The sequence below is a fragment of the Bos mutus genome, chromosome X (assembly GCF_027580195.1).
Source record: "Bos mutus isolate GX-2022 chromosome X, NWIPB_WYAK_1.1, whole genome shotgun sequence".
In the NCBI taxonomy this organism is placed as follows: domain Eukaryota; kingdom Metazoa; phylum Chordata; class Mammalia; order Artiodactyla; family Bovidae; genus Bos; species Bos mutus.
This window is the reverse complement of record NC_091646.1, coordinates 66957117-66975014: the sequence shown is the minus strand read 5'-3', so window position 1 is coordinate 66975014 and position 17898 is coordinate 66957117. Positions and strand designations below refer to the sequence as shown.

Sequence of the window (17898 nt, the reverse complement as noted above, 5' to 3'; positions counted from 1 at the left end):
AAACACAAAAAACCTTGAATACCCAAAGCAATCTTGACAAAGAAGAATGGAACTGGAGGAATCAACCTGCCTGACTTCAGGCTCTACTACAAAGCTACACTCATCAAGACAGTATGGTACTGGGACAAAGACAGAAATATAGATCAATGGGACAAAATAGAAAGGCCAGAGATAAATCCACGGAGAAGGCAATGGCACCCCACTCCAGTGTTCTTTCCTGGAAAATCCCATGGACGGAGGAGCCTGGCAGGCTGCAGTCCATGGGGTCGCTAAGAGTCGGACACGACTGAGGGACTTCACTTTCACTTTTCACTTTCATGCATTGGAGAAGGAAATGGCAACCCACTCCAGTGTTCTTGCCTGGAAAATCCCAGGGATGGGGGAGCCTGGTGGGCTGCCGTCTATGGGGTTGCACAGTTGGACACGACTGAAGCAACTTAGCAGAGATAAATCCACACACCTATGGACACCTTATCTTTGACAAAGGAGGCAAAAATACACAATGGAGAAAAGACAATGTCTTTAACAAGTGGTGCTGGGAAAACTGGTCAACCATTTGTAAAAGAATGAAACTAGAACACTTTCTAACACTATACACAAAAATAAAATAGATTAAAGATCTATATGTAAGACCAGAAACTATAAAACTGCTAAAGGAAAACATAGGTAGAACCCTCTGTGACATAAAGCACAAGATCCTCTATGACCCACCTCTCAGAGTAACGGAAATAAAAACAAAAATAAACAAATGGGAACAAATTAAACTTAAAAGCTTTTGCCCAATGAAGGAAACTATAAGCAAGGTGAAGACAGCCTTCAGAGTGGGAAAAAATAACAGCAAACGAAGCAACTGACAAAGAATTAATCTCAAATATATACAAACAGGTCATGCTGCTCAATACCAAAAAAATAAAAGACCCAATCAAAAAATGGGCCAAAGAACTAAACAGACATTTCTCCAAAGAGGGTGGACAGATGGCTAACAAACACATGAAAAAATGATCAACATCATTTATTACCAGAGAGATGCAAATCAAAACCACAATGAAGTACCATCTCACGCCGGTCAGAATGGCTGCTATCAAAAAGTCTACAAACAATAAATGTTGGATAGGGTGTGGAAAGAAGGGAATCCTCTTACACTGTTGGTGGGAATCCAGCATAGTACAGACACTATGGAGAAGAGTGTGGAGATTTGTTAAAAAACTGAAAATAGAACTGCCATAAAACCCAGCAATCCCACTGCTGGGCATACAAACTGAGGAAACCAGAATTGAAAGAGACATGTGTACTCCAATGTTCATCGCAGCACTGTTTACAACAGCTAGGACATGGAAGCAACCTAGATGTCCATCGGCAGATGAATGGATAAGAAAGTTGTGGTACATATACACAATGGAATATTACTCAGTTATTAAAAAGAATGCATTTGAATCAGTTCAAATGAGGTGGATGAAACTGGAGCCTATTATACAGAGTGAAGTAAGCCAGAAAGAAAAACACCAATACAGTATACTAACCCATATATATGGAATTTAGAAAGATGGTAACAATAACCCTGTATGTGAGACAGCAAAAGAGACACAGATGTACAGAACAGTCTCATGGACTCTGTGGGAGAGGGCAAGGGTGGGATGATTTGGGAGAATGGCATTGAAACATGTATAATATCATATGTGAAACAAATTGCCAGTCCAGGTTCGATGTATGATACAGGATGCTCAGGGCTGGTGCACTGGGATGACCCAGAGGGATGGATGGGATGGGGAGGAAGGTGGGAGGGGGTTCAGGATGGGAAACATGTGTACACCCGTGGCAGATTCATGCTGATGTATGGCAAAACCAATACAATATTGTAAAGTAATTAGCCTCCAATTAAAATAAATAAATAAATAAAAACCCTGCAAGCTACATTTCAGCAATACTTGAACCAAGAACTTACAGATGTACAAGCTGGGTTTTACAAAGATAGAGGAACCAGAGACCACATTGCCAACATTCGCTGGTTCATGAAGAAAACGAAGGAGTTGCAGAAAAGCATCTACTTCTGTTTCATTGACTATGCTAAAGCCTTTTACTGTGTGGATCACAAGAAACTGGGGAACATTCATAAAGTGATGGGAGTATCCAGAACTGTTTCATTGACTATGCTAAAGCCTTTTACTGTGTGGATCACAAGAAACTGGGGAACATTCATAAAGTGATGGGAGTATCCAGAACACGTTACCAGTCCCTGAGTAATATGTATAGGGGTCAAGAAGCAACAGAAACGAGCTTGGAAACACTGACTGGTTCAAAACTGGGAAATGAGTACAACAATGTTGTATACTGTCATCTTGCTTATTTAATTTATATGCAGAATGCATGCTAAGTTGCTTCAGTCATGTCCAATTCTTTATGACCCTATGGACTGTAGCCCACCAGGCTCCTCTGTCCTTGGGGATTCTCCAGGCAAGAATACTGGAGTGGGTTGCCATGACCTCTTTCAGAGGATCTTCCTGACCCAGGGATCAAACCCATGTCTCTTATGTCTCCTTTATTTGCAGGCAGATTCTTTACAACTAGCACCACCTGGGAATCCCTATATGCAGAGTACATCATTTGAGATGCAGGGCTGGATGAATCAAAAGCTGGAATAAAGATTGCCAGAGGTATCAACAGATGATACTACTCTAATGATAGAATGTGAAGAGAAACTAAAGAGCCTCTTGATGAGGATAAAAAGGAGACTGAAAAAGCTGGCTTGGAATTCAACATTCAAAAAACTAAGATCATGGCATCCTGTCCCATCATTTCATGGCAAATAGAAGGGGGAAAAAGTGGAAGCAGTGACAGATTTTATTTTTCTTTGGCTCCAAAATCAGTGTGGACAGTGACTACAGGCATGAAATTAAAAGATGCTTGCTCCTTGGAACAAAAGCTATGACAAACCTAGACAGTGTATTAAAAAAGCAGAGACACTTTGCTGGTAAGGGTCCGTAGAGTCAAAGCTATGGTTTTCCCAGTAATCATGTACGGATGTGACAGTTGGACCATAAAGAAGGGTGAATGCCAAAGAACTGATGCTTTCAAATTGTGCTTGAGAGTCCCTTGGACTGCAAGGAGACTAAACTAGTCAACCCTAAAGAATATCAACCCTGAATATTCATTGGAAGGTCTGCTGCTGAAGCTGAAGCTCTATTACTTTGGCCACCTGATGCAAACTGTCAGCTCACTGGGAAAGACCCTGATGCTTGGAAAGACTAAAGGTGATGGAGAAGAGGGCAACAGAGAATGAGATGGTTACATAGCATCACCAACTCAACAGACATGAATTTGAGCAAACTCTGAGACAATGGAGGACTGAGGATCCTGACATGCTATAGTCCATGATGTCTTGAACTGTTGGACATGACTTAGCAAGTGAACAACAACAGGAACATACATTATCATTAATCATCTTAAATATAAATGGATTAAATGTTCTAACAGAAAGACACAGACTGGCTGAATGCTCACACACACACACAAAAACTGTTTATACACTGTCTACAAGAGACCCACTTCAGACATAGGGACACATATAGATGGAAAGTAAGGGTACAGAAAAAAGATCCTTTCATGCAAATGAAAATCAAAAGAAAGCTGGAGTAGCAATTTGCATATCAGATAAAATAGACTTTAAAATGAAGACTATGACAAGAGACAAGGAAGGACACTACATAATGATGAAGGTACCACTCCAAGAAGAAATAGAACAAATTTAAATATTTATGCACCCACAATAGAATTATATCAATATGTAAGGCAAATACTAACAGCCAAAAAAGAGGAAATCTATAGTAACACAATAATAGTGGAGGACATAAACACTCTACTTATACCAATGGATAGATTAGACAAAAAATTAAGGAAACACAAGTGTTAAAAGACATATTAGAACAGGTAGACTTAACTGATATTTATAGGACATTCTATGCAAAAACAGCAAAATATACGTTATTCTCAACTTCACAAGAAATATTCTCCAGGATAGATCAATCTTAGGACACAAATCCAGCCTCCATAAATTTAAGAAAATTACAATCATATTAAACATAGTTTCTGACCACAACACTGTAAAATTAGAAATTACAAGAAAAAAAAAAAAAAACTGTGAAAAAAAAAAATACAGACATATAGAGGCCAAACAGTATGACACTAAATAACCAAAAGGTCACTGAAGAAACCAAAGAAGAAATCAAAAAATACCTAGAAACAAAAGGTTATTTTTGATGATGCAAAATCTGTGCAATACAGCAAAAGCACTTTTAAGAGGTACATTTATAACAATACAATACTACCTCAAGAAACAAGAAAAATCTCATACTAACTTCACACCTAAAGCAACCAAGACAATGAAGAATCAAAAAAAAAAAAGTTAGCAAAAGAAATAAAAAAGACCAGAGCAGAAATACACGAAATAGAAATAAAACAATAACAACAAAAGATCAATGAAACTAAAAGTTAGTTTTTTGAGGAGATAAACAAAATTGATAAATCTTTAGTAAGACTCATTAAGAAAAGGAAAAGAGAGGAGACGTGAATCAATAAAATTAGAAATGAAAAAGAAGTTACAACAGACACCACAGAAATACAAAGGGATCATAAGAGACTACTACAAGCAACTGTATGTCAATAAAACAGACAACCTGGAAGAAATGGACAAATTCTTAGAAAAGTACAACCTTCCAAGACCGAACCAGGAAGAAATAAAAATTATGAACAAACCAACCACAAGCACTGAAATTGAAACTGTGATTAAAATCTTCCAACCAACACAAGTTCATGACCAGATGGCATCACTGGTGAATTTTATCAAATATTCAGAGAAGAGTTAACACCTACTCTTCTCAAACTCTTCCAAAAAATTGCAGGAGATGGAACACTCCCAAATTCATTCCATGAAGCCACCATCACCCTGATGCCAAAACCTGACAAACATCACAAAAAAGATTACAAGACAGTATCACTGATGAACATAGATGCAAAAAGCCTCAACAAAATACTAGCAAAACCGAACCCAACAACACATTAAAAGGACCATACACCCTGATGAAGTGGGGTTTATCCCAGGGATTCAAGGATTCTTCAATATATGCAAATCATTCAATGTGTTACACTATATTAACAAATTAAAGAAAAACCATATGATCATCTCAATAGATGCAGAAAAAACTTCTGACAAAATTCAACCCCTATTTATGATTAAAAAAACATCCCAGAAAGTAGGCATAGAGGGATCTGACCTCAACACAATAAAAGTCATATGTAACAAACTCACAGCAAATATCATTATCAATGGTGAAAAACTGAAAGCATTCCCTCTAAGATCAGAATAAGACAAGAGTGTCCACTCTCACCACTATTATTCAATGTAGTTTTGGAAGTCCTAACCACAACAATCAGAGAAGAAAAAGAAATAAAAGGAATCCAGAATGGGAAAGAAGTAGTAAAAACTCTCACTGTTTGCAGATGACATGATTCTCTGCAAACAAAATCCTAAAGATCCCATCAGAAAACTACTACAGCTAATCAATGAATTTAGCAAAGCTGAAGGATACAAAATTAATGCATATAAATACCTTGCATTCCTGTACACAAACAATGAATGTTTAGAAAGAGAAATTAAGGAAACAATCCCACTTACCACTGCAACAACAACAAAAATACCTAAAAATTAACCTTCCTAAGGAAGCAAAAGACCTATAAGCAGAAAAATTAAGATACTGATGAATGAAATCAAAGACGATACAAACAGATGGAGAGATACACCATGTTCTTGGATTGGAAGAATCAATATGGTGAAAATGACTATACTACCCTAAGCAATTTACAGATTCAATGCAATTTCTATCAAATTACCAACAGCATTTTTCACAGAATTAGAACAAAAAATTTTATAATTTGTACGGAAACACAAAAGACCCAAAATAGCCAAAGCAATCCTGAGAAAGAAAAATGAAACTGGAGGAATCAACTTTCCTGACTTCAGACTATATAGCCATAGGCATCAAAACAGTATGGTACTGACACAAACAGAAATATAGATTAATGGAACACTCAGAAATATAGATTAATGGAACACTCAGAAATATAGATTAATGGAAAGCTCAGAGATAAACTGACACACCCAGGTCACCTAATCTTGACAAAGGAGGCAAGAATATAAAATGGAGAAAAGACAGTCTCTTCAACAAGTGGTGCTGGGAAAACTCAACAGCTACATGTAAAAGAATGGAATTAGAACACTCCCTAATACCATACACAAAAATGAACTCAAAAGGGATTAAAGACCTAAATGTAATGCCAGACACTATAAAACTCTTAGAGGAAAACATAGGCAAAAGACTCTCTGACATAAATCGCAACAAGATCTTTTTTGACCCACCTCCTAGAGTAATGAACATAAAAACAAAAATAAATAAATGGGACCTAATTAAACTTAAAAGCTTTTGTACAGCAAAGGAAATGACAAAGAATAATGAAAAGGCAACCCTCAAAATGAGAGAAAATATCTGCAAATGAAGCAATTGACAAAGGATTAACCTCCAAAATATACAAACAGGTCACACAGCTCAATATCAAAAAAAGCAACAGCCCAATCAAAAAATGGGCCCAAGACCTATACAGACACTTCTCCAGAGAAGACATACAGATGGCCAACAAACACATGAAAAGATGCTCAACATCACTAATTATCAGAGAAAACAAATCAAAACTACAATGAATTATCTCATGGTGGTCTGAATGGCCATCATCAAACAACAAAAATTGGAGAGAGTGTAGAGAAAAGAGAACCCTCTTATGCTGCTAATGGGAATGTAAATTGATACAGCCACTATGGAGAACCTTATGCAGAACACTATGGAGAAGAGTATGGATAAAACTACCATATGATCAAGTAATCCCACTACTGGGCATACACCAAAGAAAATCATAATTTAAAAAGATATATGCATCCCAATGTTCACTGCAGCACTATTTACAATAGCCAGGACTTGGAAGCAATTTGAATGTCCATCAACAGAGGAATGGGATAAAGAACGTGTGGTACATATATACAATGGAATATCATTCAGCTATAAAAAGGAATGAAACTGTGTCATCTGCAGAGATGTGGATAGACCTAGACACTGACATACAAAGTGAAGCAAGTCAGAAAAAGAAAAATATCATAGATTAACACATGTTGTATATAGAAAGATGGTATAGATTATCTTATTTGCAAAGGAGAACTAGGGACACAGAGAACAAACATAAAAATACCAAGGGCAAACAGAGATGGGGGAGGGCGTAAGTCAGATGAATTGGAAGACTGGGATTGACATATATACAGTACACTGCATAAAACAGATAGCTAATGAGAACCTACTGTATGGCACAGGAAACTCTACTTGATGCTCTATGGTGATCTAAATGGGAAGGACATCCAAAAAAGAAGGGATATATGTATATGTATGGCTGAGTTACTTTGCTGTACAGCAGAAACGAACACAGCAGTGTAAAGCAAATATACTTCAATTTTAAAAATTAAAAAATACTTTGAGACAAAAGTGAAAACACAACATACTAAAACTTATGGGCTGCAGTGAAAGTAGTTCTAAGGCAAGTTTACAGTAATACACATTGGGAAAAAAGAAACAACTGAAATAATCAACCTAACTGTACACCTCAAGCAACTAAAAAAATCAGAAACTAAGATCAAACTTAGCAGAAAAAAGGAAACAATACAAATTAGAGCAAAAATGAATAGAGAAGAAGAGAACAATAGGAAAGATTATCAAAATTAAAAATTGGTTCTTTGAATTCAAAACAAAATTGATAAACCTTCAGCTAAACTAGCCAAGAAAAAGAGACTCCAAATAAACAAAACCAGAAATGAAGAGACATTATCACTGATATCACAAAAATACAAAAGATCTTAAGAGTTATACACCAACCAATCCAATTGGACAACCTAGAAAAATGGATAAACTCCTAGAAACATTAAATCTACCAAGACTGATCAGGAAGAAACAAAAAATACAGCATAGTGACTATATAATAATATTGTACTTTATAATATTAACTTAAACAACAAGGGTCTGAACTGTGAGGGTACACTTACACAATCTGTGGTTGGTTGAATCCACAGATGCCAAACCATGGATATGGAGGAAATGCCTAAACAGAAACCCTACTGTATGTTACCTGCAGATTTTGAACTGTGCAGATGGTTGGTTCCTCCAGCCCCTACATTGTTCAAGGGTCAAGTGTATATTTGAGAGTTGCTAAGAGAGTAAATTTGAAAGTATTTATCAGAAGAAAAAAACACTATGTGAGGTGACAGATGTTAACTAATTATGCTAATCATTTCACAATATATACATATATCAAATAATTGTTTTATATCTTTAATACTGTTATGTGCCAATTATATCTCAATAAATCTGAAGAAGAAAAAATTGAAAACAGGAACTCAAACAAGTATAATACATGTACATTCTTGTCTATAACAGCACGATTCACAATAGTCAACAGGTAGAAATGGCCCAAAGGTCCTCAACAGATGAACGGATTAAAATTGTGGTATATGCATGCATATACAAAGAAATAATATCCAGCCATTAAAGGGATGAAATACTGACACATTCTACAATATAGATGAATATCTGAACTATTATGCTAAGTGAAAAGAAGCCAGACCTAGAAGGTCACATATTGTATGATCCAATTCATATGAAATATCTAGAACAGATAAATCAAGAGACAGGATGCAGACTGATGGGGCCTGGTGGGTGGTAGGAATGGGGAAAACTACTTAACAGATAAGGAGTTTTACTTTGGAGCAATGGAAATGCTTCAGAGTTAAAGGTGATGGCTGTACTACACTGTAAACGTATTAAATGTCACTGAATTATTGAATTTAAAATGGTTATTTTCATATTATACAAATTTCACCTAGTAATTTTTTAAAAGTAATCAAATATGGAATTATATTAAGGGCATTTAATCAGAAGTAACAAATGAAAAGCTGGACACACATTTCTGAAGATAGTTTATCAAATAAAATAATAATCACAATTAAATGGTTTTCCCAGTCTTACATGAAATTAATTACCATTCCTAGCTTTGTTATCAAAACCAGTAAATACATTTATTTGTGGATCCTGGCAGTCCCTAGAACTTAGAACTGATTACTTTTTTAAAATACACAGTCATCTAGCATCTAGATCTTCATTTCTACATACCATTTTCCAATAAAAGGCACAAGATTGCTGGTAGAAATGGATGATTTCAACACCAGGTCAGGGAAAATACAAGATGAATTTGGACACTGAGTGGTGTCAGAAAGTAATGAAGCAATGAAAAAGGATAGAGGTTGTTCCAAAGGACAAACAAGAGCCAATCTAAAGGAGCTTCTAGTGGCCCAGAGCTAGGACAACTACAGCAACAAAATAAAAGTTGAGATTATTAAATTATAATCCATAGAATATATTTTATTAACATCTCTGAGTTCACCCTCATATAAATAAGTGAATAACTAAATGAGGGAGAAGGGAACAGCTCTTCTTTACAAAAGATGTCCCATTAACAATTGTAAAATGAGGAAACAAAAAAACTGTATTTATTAGCTGAACATCACAGTAATAACTGTTGTAGGTACGCTAACAGGACCTGGTGAAAGTTTAAGGAGAAACATGGTATTTGTGTATTCTCAAAGAATCTACCTCAAGGTGTTTTTTAATTACAAAGGAGAAAATAGTACTTCTCACTGGAGAAATCCAGTAGACATCCCCTTAATCATGCAATGGAGGTTAACATCACCAGTAATAAGACATATCAATACCACATATCCTCTGATATTCTCGATGTTGTTCAGTCGCTCAGTTGTGTCTGACTCATCGCGAACCCCATAGACTGCAGCACGCCAGACTTCCCTGTCCTTCACCATCTCCCAGAGCTTGCTCAAACTCATGTCCATTGAGTCAGTGATACAATTCAATTATCTTGTCTTGTCGTCCCCTTCTCCTCCCGCCTTCAATCCTTCCCAGCATCAGGGTCTTTTCTAATCAGTAGGCTCTTCACATCAGGTGGCCAAAGTACTGGAGATTTGGCTTCAGCATCAGTCCTTCTAATGAATATTGAGGGTTGATTTCCTTTAGGATTGACTGGTTTGATTTCCTTTCAGTCCAAGGGATTCTCAAAAGTCTTCTCAAACACCAAAAAGTCTTCTCAAAAGCATCAATTCTTTGGCCCTCAGTCTTCTTTATGGTCCAACTCTCACATCCATACATGACTACTGGAAAAACCATAGCTTTGACTAGACAGACATCTGTCAGCAAAGTAATGTCTCGGCTTTTTAATATGCTGTCTAGGCGATTTGTCATGGCTTCTCTTCCAAAGGAGCAAGTGTCTTTTAATTTCATGGCTGCAGTCACCATCTACAGTGATTTGAGAACCCAAGAAAATAATGTCACTGTTTCCATTGTTTCTCCATCTCTTTGCCATGAAGTGATGGGACTGGATGCCATGATTTTCGTCTTTTGAATATTGAACTTTAAGCCAGCTTTTTCACTCTCCTCTTTCACCCTCATCAAGAGGCTTTTTAGTTCCTCTTTGCTTTCAAACATAAGGGTGGTGTCACCTGCATATCTGAGGTCATTGATATTTCTCCCAGCAATCTTGATTCCAGCTTGTGTTTCATCCAGTCTGATATTTCTCCTGATGTACTCTGCATATAAGTTAAATAAGCAGGATGACAATATACAGCCTAGATGTACTCCTTTCCCAATTAGGAACCATTCTGTTGTTCCATGTCCACTTCTAACTGTTGCTTCTTGACCTGCATACAGGTTTCTCAGGAGGCAGGTCAAGTGGTCAGGTATTCCCATCTCTTTAAGAATTTTCCATAGTTTGTTATGATCCACACAGTCAAAGGCTTTAGCATAGTCAATGAAGCAGAAATAGATGTTTTTCTGGAACTCTCTTGCTTTTTCTATGATCCAACAGATGTTGGCAATTTGATCTCTGGTTCCTCTGCCTTTTCTAAATCCAGCTTGAACATCTGGGAGTTCTCAGTTCATGTACTGTTGAAGCCTAGCTTGGGGAATTTTGAGCATTACTTTGCTAGCATGTGAAATGAATGCAATTATGGGGTAGTTTGAACATTCTTTGGCATTGCCCTTCTTTGGGACTGGAATGAAAACTGACCTGATATGATGCAGTGAAAAGGACATAGCATGTTTTACTGCTTAAGACACTGTAATATGGCTTCTACCACCATATCACCATAAATACTAAATGAGCTGCTAACTGCTAAATTCAGTAACACTTTGCATATTCATCTTACATACCCTCTCTGTCATATAATACTATTGACCATTCCCTCCTTTCTGTTTTCTTTTTTTTTTTAGATTTTCTTTCATGTGGACCATTTTTAAAGTCTTTATTGAATTTGTTACAATATTGCTTCTGTTGATTACGTTCTGGTTTTTTGGCTGCTAGGCATGTGGTTTCTTAGCTCCCCAACCAGGGATTCAACATACAACCCTCTGCAGTGGAAGGTAAATTCTTAACCACTGGACTGCCAGGGAAGTCCCCCCTCCTTTCTATTGATAAAACACTCTCACTTCTTGGTTTCTAGCATACCAATCAATCCCTATTCCTTTAATGTCTCTGGCCACTGCATATTCTCCTTGTTGGTCTATTCTTTCATTTAAATTTTGGCAGTCTCATGAGTGTCTTCCTTAGCCCTCTATTTTTTTCTCCTTCTACATAGTCTGCAGAAGTTATCCATGGCCACTATAAAAAAATTACCTCCATGATGATTCTCAAACTTTACTGCAAGTCTAAATCTCTTTCTAGAGTACCTACCCCATATATACAACTGTTAGACATTTTCATCATGATGTCTCCTAGATAGCTTCAACTCCACATACCTCAAGCTGAAATCACCATTTTCTCCAACTTCTCAAATTTGCTGCTCCACATCTTAGTTAATAGCATCATTATCCATCTTGCTGCCTAAGCCAGATACCCAGGAAGTATACTCTTTATTTTTTTCTTTACTCTCTGTATTGAATCACACAGTAACTCCGGCCCATTTTACCTCCTAAATAACTCTATAAACATTGTCATAATCTCCCTTGAGATTCCCATCCCTTCTCTCCAATATTACCATTAAATTCTCTGAAGTTCCATCAAGTCAAGTGTCTCCCTATCTTCAACCTTGTCCATTTTCAATCCACACTCCAAACTACAGCTTTTACAAAGAAGACATGTTGTTTAATATCTTTTGCCCTGAAATACCCTCTTCTCTTTCATCAACCAGACCAGTATCTACCTACACAGCCTTCAATACTCATTCATAATTCTTTATTTAGAAAGTTTTCCCTGACTTCTCTAGACTGAGAGTGGTTCCCGTCAAAAACCCTACACATACCTCTACTAAAGCACTTAACATGCTTTATTTTAAACAGCTAGTTACCTGTTTTCTCCTCTAAATTGTGATTTCCTAGAGGGCAAAGGCTATGCCTTGTTCATAGTTGTAGCTCCAGTACCTAGTACAATGTCTGACAAATGGCAGGTAAGCAATAAATGTTTGTTAAGACTGGCTGAAGATGGTATAATGTTCTTTTTGTAAATGTAAAGCTGTAATACGCAGTAATAAACTCTAGAAACATTAGTATGATTTTGCTACTTTTGTATGTATGACAATATTCTAAGCTAGTAATACTAACATATAAGAATTCATTTAAAAGATAGTTTTACAGTAGGCTTATTTAAATGCTATTCATTAAAGCAATAGATTATAGTTACACAACAGGTCCTAAATAAGAAGTAAAATTTATCAGTTTGAGTTGTGGAAAACAGAGCTAGCAAGATGAAGGGGAAAGAGATGAGTGAAAGGACTTGGATTGTAGTGTCACTAATTAGCTGGACTTTAAGCAGCATTCAAAACAGAAACAATGATAGTAGCCTAACCACACGAGCTGTATAGGTAGTCCTCACAAAATCCATTACCAAAAATAATGTTTTATTACAGAACCATAAGTCAAAATTGCAAGAGCAAAATTTAAAGCACTTTACAATTCACAAACTGCTTTCACAGCTATCATTTCACTTGATTCTCCCCAGAATAGTGGGTGATAGGTAAGTTTTATTCAAATGTCCATCATATAGCCTAAAAACATTGAGACTAAGGTAAAGTAGCTAAGACAAAGTAATACTCTCATGCTTCAAAATCTTTCATAATCCTTCAAAACCTTTCAGAATCGTTTCATGACATTAGACTGCTTGGTGACAAATCCGAACAACTCTTCCTCATGATAGGCAGTGCAGGCCCTTATCACTTCTCTTCTATATTACTTCAATATCCTCCTAACTGATGTCCCTATCTCCAATCCCTGTCTATTTCCAATATGTCCTTCAAACTGCAAGAAGAATCATATTTCTAAAAGAAATTTGATCATATCATCCCTACTTCAAATTATTTTCTAGGCCAGCCATGTCCAGCAGAACTTTCTATGATTATGAAAATGTTCTGTATCTATGTGGTCAAATAGCCACCCGGACACATGTGGCTACTGAACACTTAAGATATGTCTTATGTGACTAAGCTACCAAGTTTTAAATTTTATTTAATTTTAATTGAAATTTAAATAGCCACATGTGGCTAATGTCTACTGTATTGAAAGTACAGCTCTAAGCAATTAGGAATCCCTTTTTTTTTCTGATCCTGGTGAAGACCAATGAATAAATAAATAAATAGGTTATACTAAAGTGTTAGAGAAGAGCTGCCTTTTTCTTTTTTCTTTTTTCTATGTTTTCTAATCTTTCAGTAGCTAGTATGTACTATTTTGGTAATTTTTTTTTTTTGTAAATACAAGAACTTTATTTTGAAAAAAGAAGCATGAGTATAGATCTTTACTGAAGTGAAGTGAAGTGGCTCAGTCGTGTCCAACTCTTTGCGATCCCATGGACTGTAGCCTACCACGCTCCTCCATCCATGGTATTTTCTAGGCAAGAGTACTAGAGTGGGTTGCCATTTCCTTCTCCAGAGGACCTTCCCAGCCCAGGAATTGAACCTGAGTCTCCCACATTGTAGGTAGACACTTTACTATCTGAGCTACCAGGGAAGTTATAGATCTTTATTAGGCAGCATCAAATATGTAGAATACCTATGTTACACAAATTGAAGAAACTGCTGAAATGAAGAGGAAATACTGGGAAACAATATTCAATAAACCTCCAATTGCCTAGTAAAGTGATAATCAAAACTGGCTAAATCTAAAAGCTACAGAATATTTCCAGGAAAGCTTCTTAAACTTGTTAAAGACTGTTTTACATGTTAAAAATTAATCATTAAGTCATATGCAAGAATGCTAAAATAAAATGTATTACTAGTAGACAAAACAGAGTTCATATGAAGATATTAATACAACCTATCAAAAAGATCAGAGCACCAACTGAAAAATTTAAATATGAAAATTTTGTAATTATAAAAACAAGTTTACTAAATGCCGAACTAGAATAACAAGTGAAAGTTCCTTTTTACTGTCCTTTGGCATCCCAATCTATCTCCTCTCCAGAAGTATGTTTGCAGTATACTATTCCAGCTTTTTATGTATTTACATACACACATGCTATCATGGACTGAATTGTGTCTCCTCCAAATTCCTGTTCAAGTTCTAACTCCCAGTATCTCAAATGTGACTGTATATGGAAATAGGACCTTTAAAGAGGTTAATTAAGATTAAACAGGGTCATTAGGGTGGACCCTAATATATGACTGGCATACTTAAGAGAAGAGATTAAGACACAGACATGCACAGAAGAAAGACCTTGTGAGGAAATAGAAGGCAGCCATCTAACAAGGCAAGGAGAAACGTCTCAGAAGAAATCAACCCCACCAACACCTTATCTCAGACTTCTAGCCTCCAGAATTGTGAGAAAATAAATTTCTATTGTTTAAGCCACCTAGTCTATGGTACTTTTGAGGCAGGAGGCACATGGATCGCCTTAGGGTAAAGCAACTGGAGATTCATTCCCTATGGATCAAAACTCCAAGACAATAGCAGGACAATTAACGGAGAAGGCTGGGCCCTGCCCAGACCACGTACTTCTCATTCTCAAAGTCAGGAGCCCTCCCCAACCACACATGCACAGAAAAGTTCCTTGGAGGCCAAAGGGGAGTTATGTCAAGGGATGTTCCCTACCCATATGCCTTTTCAGTAAAATCCCTCTTGGCTAAAAGATGTGATCCCAACCACATAGGATCCTGAGATATACCACATATGGACTGTGAACCAGGCAAATCAAAATGATTGGCCAAAGGAAACCTGGAAAAAATACCCCATAAAAGTAACTCAAACTGCCATCAGGGCACGACTAAGGGACTCCCCCTCTGAGTGCCCATGTGCCTATCCACACAGACTGTACTCTTTTCCTCTTAATAAATACTTAACTTGCTTCACTGCTTTCCATCTTTGTGGGAATTATTTTTTGTAAAGCCGAAGATCCAGGGCCCTTGTCACTGACCACCAGTCTTGTGGCTAGGATCTGGTGCTTTCACTGCCTTGACCCAGCCCAATCTCTGGCTAGTAACCCAGCCCCACTCCAAGCCATGGCAAGCTGAGGCCACCCGAGATCACTTTGTTACAGCAGCTTAGCAAACACATACGTACAGACAGCTGTTAAGCCACCATAGTTAAGAGTGGCTGAAGAAAGAGTTCACACTTGGCAGATATTTGTATACTTAAAAATATGTATATATTACAATGACAAATTACTCAAGATCAGTTAAAAATAATTTGATAAGTAAACCAATAGAAGCTTCAACTTCTCTTTTCTAGTATGCTTTTAAAGGCATGAAAAAAAATTAAAAGCATGATAAGTTAATTTAAAAAAGCCTACACTCTTAGGATATAGTTTCTCTACTCTAACATCTCTCACCCCTGGATGTGGTAAAGAAAACTTAAAGAACCAATAAACTAATAAATAGCCTGCAGTTAAAATTGCTACAAGCAGTAAAATTTTGTATATCTTATCCCTCAAAGAACTCCATCTTGTAAGTCATTTTTTAAGCAAAAGATGCCTACTAATAAAGTAACTCAAAAATTTTGAAAGCATATAAGCTTTGGTTATCAAGCAAACACTAACATTCAGTGATGCTACCGTACCACAGTACCACCTAGTGACAGAAATGCAATGGACAAACTTAATAGGTTGCCCTAAAGTTTAATAATTCCACAATTTGATTAAGATTTTGCTGAAATATACACTTTATGTAGAAATGAGCCTTCTATTCTGATGCATGGTGCTGAAATACACCCTTTACATAGAAATGAGCCTTCTGTTCCAATGTATGGTACTAAAGCAAACATTATTTATTCCATGTTAGACTTTGTTTTGATTTGGTTATAGGGTTTAATCACTCATTTCATTAGTATTCTCTGAGTGCTTGCTACATGTGAGACACTATGCCCTGTTGTGAGGAAGATAAAACAAGGTGATTGGAGTGTACCTGTCTTTTAGGTTCATAAAATCTTATCTTCTCCACAAGACACACATGATAACTGTATTAGTAGAAAAAGGTGTTATAGGAATTCAGAGAAGGAAAAAATCAATGTCTTACAAGCTTATAAGGAATGGTTCTATTGGCATAAATTGGTCCTTGAGCTAAGATTTGAACAAAAGAAAGGAGTTAGAGAGAGGACATTTCAGACAGAGGGTATGATATAAATGAAGGAACAAAAACAAAAAAGCACAAGGTTCAAGGAACAGTGAACAATCCAGGATGGTTGGAGGGGCAGGGTATTTATAGGGAAATAGTTAATAATATGGCCAGCAAGATAGGTGAAAATTCTTTAGGGCCTTGAAGAGCAGGCTAAGGTGTAGAGTCCACTGAAGTCCACAAGCAGGGACGTGATACTTAACAGAGTCATGTTTCAGAAAGAATAATCTGGATGTTTTTTGTGTGGGATGGGATGAAAGGATGAATGCCTAAAGGTAGTGAGGAAAGCTGTGCATAAACTTACGTAGACCTAAAACTAGGGCAGAAGTTGAGAGACTGAAAAGGAGAATAGGCCATTGCTACTACAATGAGGTATTCACCTACCTCACAGGGCTACTGTGAAGATCAAAGGATATAATAAAATATTTGAAAAGTTTATTTGCTCACTAGTGACAAACTTACAATGGTGTGGAGAGAAGAAAAGAAGACTTTAGGGAGATTTTAGAAAAAGAAGGAGGAAAAAAAATGATTAAAAGACCTAATTTTGGTAAAGACTGAGTACTAAGGAAAATAATGCCTATAAGTAAACAGAAACAGGATCTAAAATTTGTTGTCTCAGCAATATATAAATTATATACATGTAAGAACTGGAATTCAAGGGGAAAATGGAAGATAAGAAGTGAGACTGTGGGTATTTTTCTCATGTTTCTATTAGATGTGATTTTATACAGTTAAAAAGAGAAATGTATAAATAAAATAAAAAAGGAAAATTATAAGAATCACATACAGAACAGGCAACTTTGCCTCTATTATATAGTCTATTTTATAACACGGCAAGAACACACTCCACACTCCTTTGAAAAACCAACAACTTTAAGGTCACAACACTGGAGGGGGAGGAGCTAAGATGGCGGAGGAGTAGGACGGGGAGAATACTTTCTCCCCCACAAATTCATCAAAAGAACATTTAAACGCCGAGTAAATTCCACAAAACAACTTCTGAATGCTGGCAGAGGACATCAGGCACCCAGAAAAGCAACCCATTATCTTCAAAAGGAGGTAGGAAAAAATATAAAAGACAAAAAAAGAGACAAAAGAGGGAGGGACGGAGCTCCATCCCGGGAAGGGAGTCTTAAAAAGAGAGAAGTTTCCAAACACCA

At 36.7% G+C, this 17898-nt stretch overlaps 1 protein-coding gene and 1 long non-coding RNA gene across 3 annotated transcripts in view; one reads left to right on the top strand and one right to left on the bottom strand.

The window, feature by feature from the left end:
- ABCB7 (ATP binding cassette subfamily B member 7) overlaps nt 1–17898 on the bottom strand; it is a 166117-nt gene that overhangs the window by 114891 nt on the left and 33328 nt on the right. The window lies entirely within an intron of this gene.
- LOC102280463 (uncharacterized) overlaps nt 17560–17898 on the top strand; it is a 32946-nt gene continuing 32607 nt past the window's right edge. Inside the window, exon 1 of the long non-coding RNA XR_314789.2 lies at nt 17560–17797. This is a non-coding gene — a long non-coding RNA (uncharacterized lncRNA). The remainder of the gene's footprint in view (nt 17798–17898) is intronic.